At 42.8% G+C, this 6,240-nt stretch overlaps 1 pseudogene; it reads left to right on the top strand.

Annotated features, from left to right (window-relative positions):
- The first annotated feature begins 2,213 nt into the window (after nt 1–2,213).
- On the top strand, nt 2,214–2,610 carry LOC105292179 (annotated as a pseudogene).
- The last annotated feature ends 3,630 nt before the right edge of the window (nt 2,611–6,240 follow it).

Genomic DNA, 6,240 nt, shown 5'->3' with positions numbered 1-6,240 from the left:
CACAGTTCACCATCCTTACAACCACCCCAGAGCGAGCAGAGAAAGCATGTGTCTACATAGGTCTCCTCCCAATATACTACCAAAGAAGACGGAAGGAAAAACAAAACATAAACCAGGGATGCTCTTTTTCAAAATACACCGGCTGCCTTGCTGCCTTCCTCAACCAAGGATAATGACAATTCGAAGGGCACCCCTGCCTCTCAACGATTTAGCAGGTCACTTGCTTGCCAATTTTTTTATCGCCTCATATTTAGATATGAACCAGCAATCCGAGTTTTCCAGACATTTGAGGAAAACCTACACCATGAAAAAGAGAGACAGATCAAAATAAATCTACTAGGTCCAAGTTTTCATGAGACTTGATGCCTCTTTTATTTCACCTGCTACAAACTATGAGCACAACTGCAAGTATGTTTGCAAATTCCCAGTGAATAGCTGGTGCTGCTTCTATAAAGACTCAGAGAGCCAAGATATCAGTCAGTTTTAATATGTCGAGTCTGATCATAAACAGAGTCACCCAACCAGAGGTTTCTACTAATATCCATGACTAATACTAGAGAGCATTTTAGTTTGCTAAGTACCTCAATACTTCACTTCATACAAATAATATCAGAGTAGTACTCGCAAAATGTTTACAAGAACTGGACTCACATCGAGTAGCTGCTTCGAAGTTTGGGGGCGGAACTAAATACTATTATTCAGAACTCAGTGAAAAGCAAGAGTAGTTTGGCTGCACCTGTGCGGAGAAACTATAGTATGACAAACCTTCATTTCCTTTCCTTAAGGTTTACATACTGCTACCATTTTAATCATGGGAAACAGGCATGGAGTGAGATGCTGGTGAAGATTCCTTCAAGTTTCATAGAGAACTAAGCCACCACACTCCCATGATTACATTTGTGTCCTAGGCATTCAAAATGATGGGCATTCCTGCCAAAGGCCATTATTTCTGAGAGAAGCCAGAAAATGCTATTCCTTTGACCCTTTTGATTTATCTTCCTTCCCCTAGTTCAGGGTTTTATGGTGCTGCTTTATTTTGCTTTCAAAAATAGAACCTGAAGAAGTGTCCAGTATGTTTCCTTAATGTTTTATAGCAAACAGTTGAAAACAAACTCTTGTATTGGTAATTATTAGTGGACATTGTGGAGGTTTCTGTCAGTGCTCAGTATAGCTGCTGCTAACTTGCTTTCAGTGGAATGACGAGTTCTTGCTTAAGGCTGGTGCACGCCGCACAATCAGGATACTATTTATTTACACGAAGTAGACATATTAGAATGAGTTCTCAGAAAGAAGAACTGAAAGACACAGGCTCCAGTGTCTCAATTCCAATCAGAGAAAGCGAAAGCAACTTTTGGAGGCCAGGAGAGAATACAATTCATGAGTCACTCCTGCCTTGCAATTGCTAAGTAAGATATAGTAGTAGAGGTATCATATTTTTAGGATATGAAATTGAAGCGAGTAGTCAGAGATATCAATGGGTGAGCATAAAACCTGGCTGAATTTCAGCCCCGGCCATGTAGCATTGACTGAGGGTGTTGCTGACATTGCTATCAATGTCTGGAACCAGGTCTCTTGTGATTTCAACAGGTTCCCACAGAAAGGACATGAGACACATACTAGACACTCCTCTAACACACAAGAAATCCGCCTGAGATCAAACGTGACCCAGTCTGTATCCTTGACTGTGATCAACCTTTATCAAGTTGGAGAGGCACAGGGGGAAACCCTTCCCCAACTGTTAACATTTATAAATGATGCCCACAACTCCAATTTTTATCAAATCAGTGCTATCAGAGGCATGAGTGTCAATGAAACATAATATAATATCTTGTTGCAGTTCAGCCGTAATCATAGTCACCAAGGAAAGAAACTTCCAAACGCTGATTTCTCAGCTCTTCCTTAAGTCATAAGGAATCCGTTCCAGGTGTCCAGTGTGAATGTACTTCCTATGAGAAAGGCAAAGTCTTGTGGCTGATAGAAGGGACAAGTGTGTTCTCACACTCTAACTTGAACTCGACCCTAACTTATTTAAGCACTCAACATTGGTCTGGATTTCTAGAACTGTAATTTAAGTTCTATTTGTAAGTTCTAGAGATCTACAGGAGCAAACAATCCAAATTATCTGTGTGACCTTTTTAATACTAAAACAATAGTAGTTAGCAAACTAATTTACTACGCTTAAAAGCTGGTTATGATGAGGAGAAGCGAGACCACGTAACCGCAGCCATGACTGAGGCGAGTGTCAATCCGAAGGCCTACCCTCTCGCAGATGCCTGCCTCGCCAAGAAGCTATTGGACCTCGTTCATCAGTCACGTAACTACAAGCGGCTTTGGAAAGAACCAGTGAGGCCACAAAGCCCTCAACAGGAGCATCTCTGGGTTCATTGTGATGGCTGCACACACTGAGCCCCTGGAGATTGTTCTGCACCTCCCGCTGCTGTGCGAAGACAAGAAGGTGACCCACGTGTCCGTGCGCTCCAAGCAGGCCCTAGGGCGGGCTTGTGGGGTCTCCAGACCTGTCATTGCCTGTTCCGTCACCATCGAAGAAGGTTCACAGCTGGAGCAGCAGATCCAATCCATTCAGCAGATATGGAAAGGCTCTTAGTCTAAACCAGTGGCCTCCGCCACGCTCTTCCACTGACTCCTCCCCCCGGATTGTGTATCACATTTTCTGTTAGCATGTAGTATTTCCAGCTACTTTCTATTGTTATAAAATATAGTAGTACTAAAACTTAAAAATAAAAAATAAAAAATTTAAAAATAAAGCTGGTTATAATGAGCATTCTGAGAAGCTTTTAAATGATTTCATATTATCGAAGCCTGGAATCAAAGCTCTGAGTCTTGTGCAATCCTCCCTGAAATGTCAACGAATCCACACCAACAATTTCTTGTGTTTTTATGTTCTGCCAAGAAATAAGTCACAAGACTATGAATTTTCTATCGGCAGAAATAAAAATTAAGCCTACTGCAGTATTGAAAAGTTTTTCTTGAGATTGCATTAAATCCAGACCAAAATCCTGTGTGTTTTGTAGACACATCTGCACTAATTACAAATTTTATCGGGTGATATAGCGTGAGCTTACTGTATAACTGCATTTTTTTAACTGTATCCCTTTCTGACAAATGTTTTTAGCAACGTCTAGAATGCGAAGTAAACACTTGAGCTGTATGACTTGGTTCTCCCTGAATCTCCCAGAAATTGAGATGAGATACTCAACATTTTAACAAATTGAGGTCTGCAACAGGAGCTCCAAAATATGAGTATTAATGCCACAGCGCCATGCCTCGGTTCTCCTTGATGCTGCAAAAATTTGTTACTTTACACACAGCAAGTCCATTTGCTACTAACAAACTAGTAGCAATGATCTGTGCTATGAGCTTTAAGCAAGAAAAATGGACTTCATTAGAGCTATAACAAGTGTAGACAGAAATATGCAAACATTAGTGTCCTTGTCTAAGGGCTAAAAGTGTGACCTCTATTTCTCCTTAAACTTCAAGGGATCTGCTGCAGTTAGTTTCTGCCATTTTGCTTCCCGAGAGCAAAAGAGTATCTTTTGTTTTTATTTTTAGCCTCATGACAGGGACATGGAAGGCACTAACATCCCTGGATAGCCAGCATTCAAAAAAGCATCCACATGTTGGCCCTCATCATTTGGAGCCAGCTTCAAAGCTCCAGAGCGTCTTCCAACTTTTGAAAAGCACACCAAGTTGTATTAAGTCTCCTTCAGAAAATTTGTTTTCAAAGTTTTGTAGCTTCTCAAATGAAGACATTAGCATATTTTCTTTGTCCAACAGCCCTAACTATGGCGACCCTTCAAAGAAGCTTCTAGACATTGCTGTCACTCACCAGGTGGACAGCACAGGTGGAAGTGGTTGTTCATCCAGTTCTCAGGGAATCTCCAAGGAATTGACTCTAGCTGCTTCCCTGGAAATTGAATTACAAGAGCAAACATGCTTGGGGCAATAAAATGAAGGTATTGGCATGCTTTCTACTTAGTCATCAGCCTAACAGACATCAGCTAAGACCCTGCAGTATTGGATTGTAAGCTCAGTTATTTCTCTCGCTGCAGTAGCCTAAACACTTCCATGAATCCCTACTAGCTTCTACTATGAACAAACAGAATTACGGGTATAAAAAGTGATACATTCCATAAAGGTAATAAACAGGGGGTGGGGTATGAGAGAGAAACATTTGGGGGATCAGGGAGGGGCTGGGAAATCTGGCTTGAGTCACTACAATGGAAAAAGCTTTTACTCCAGCTTCTATATTCAATCCATTTCATTCAATGCAATTAAAGAGGAGACTAGGTCACCTTCATGAAAGACCTCGCAACATTGTCACAAGTATATATTCCTTCCAGCCTTCTCCCAAAAGTCATGTAACCCTAACAAATGCACTAGGAAAGGAGACTGCCCAGATTTGGGGGTATTATAAGACACTGGCTTAGAACCAATGCTTATTCCTAAGGACTTGAAACATCTCTGTGATCCACAAATCAATGTGGGGCATTATAATGAACGGCAAGCTGACCAGTGGAATTTTAGCTCAAGTCTAAGTCACAGGGGGCCCAGTAGGTCCGAAGCCCTTCCTCACAGTCATTTCTTCAATTCCCGAATGTGCAATTAGAACAATTCTCACATCGGCTCTCTGGCCCATAAGGTGAGAGCTACTATGGCAGGAAGGACTAAGCAGAGTCCCAGAAACATCCCCTCTCTGCTTGGATGGTAAACCAAAAGCGTGCTACATCCTGAGAGGAATTTGCAGAATTTGGTGCCTCTGACAGACTTGAAGGAAGAAGGACTAGTGATACCACTTTTTTCTTCTAACAGGTCTGTTTGTCCTGCCAGGAGGTGGCTAGATCTCGGAGAATGTCAGTTACTGTAGGCTTAAATGGGTGTTGGCTTCTAGGGCAGCTGCTGCTCCACATGTGAAAACTTTCCTGGAGCAAATCCAAACAACTCACAGCATCTCGTGTGCAGTGCTCCACGTAGGTGGCAGATGCTTGGTTTTCTCCATGCCGGCTTCCAAGGACTGCCAGAGGCAATCCGCTTTGATTGGCGGAGCCAACAGTCCACCTTCAAATTTGGCCAAAGGATAGAAATATTGATAGTCTTGACATCCCACAAAAATCATGCTGGCCCACTGTACTGAAGACATTACGCAGATTGGACATGATGCCAAGAAATATCTAGCAAGTACCTTCGCTGCCCTAGTAAGAAGACAAATGCAAACCAGAGGATGAGACATGAGTCCTGTGGTCAAAGCAGGTGTCGGGATGCCCTCTTCACAATGAAGACACATCATTGCCCCTTTTACCTCTTGCCACTGGGGGGAAAAAAAAAGATGATAATGCTTAGCAAGTCTTTTTTTTTCTTTTAAGAAGGGAACATGTCACATTAAATGTGCTGTTCTGATCCAGCAGGCGTCTGGTTTTGAGTAGAGACCAGAGGCCAGGAGGGTGTCTGCAGCAGGCCCAGGCACCAGAGCAAGCTGCTCTGTCGCTTGCCTCTAATGACCCAGAAGATCCATCATGCATGAAGTTTCTATGGAAACTGACACTGTGGTATGAAGCCTGTGACAAGCTTCAATGGAGGAGTCATAGTGCAGAACCTTAAGGTTTATGAGCAAAACCTTGTCCTCATCCACAAATAAATATTCTCCTTTTGAGAAATGGCTTCTGGCTTTCTTCTAGGCCTGATAGGGACCAAATACCTAGCCATGGGATAGCATATGGTTATGGTCCTGAGCGTCCCATCATGAACCGGTATTATCCAATACACTGAGTCATAACATCAAAGATGCACATTTCCAGGTAGAAATGGCACAGGTACTTGCATGAGCAAACATCTCAGACTCCCTTGACATTTGCTCCCATTCAGTCTGTTCTTAGAACCTTGTGCGGATTTGCTTGGGACTCATTGACTGAGAAGGGAAAAGGCTCTGCCCTTGTTTCAGCTGGATCCGTACAATATGTGCCCCTGAAATAGACTGCTGCTTACTATAACCCACTCAGGAGTGTCTCTGAAAAAAGTCAGGAAGAACACTGATCAGAACATGCATTGCCCTCTTTGGAGAGGTAGCCAGTGGCACAAGTCTACTCTGGTTCACGGGGAAGGGCTGATGGCTTGGTGGTTGGACAGGGACTTAGAAAGAACAGGTTTGGAAAATTGGTGACAAGGCTGTCTGGTGACAAGACGTATATGGGTGGATCTCTGAGAATGAGCATGGGGTGTGGAGAT

This window comes from Pteropus vampyrus, unplaced genomic scaffold, assembly GCF_000151845.1.
Source record: "Pteropus vampyrus isolate Shadow unplaced genomic scaffold, Pvam_2.0 Scaffold53, whole genome shotgun sequence".
In the NCBI taxonomy this organism is placed as follows: Eukaryota; Metazoa; Chordata; class Mammalia; order Chiroptera; family Pteropodidae; genus Pteropus; species Pteropus vampyrus.
Note: the sequence above shows the minus strand (reverse complement) of the source record. Positions and strands in the feature narration are given on the sequence as shown.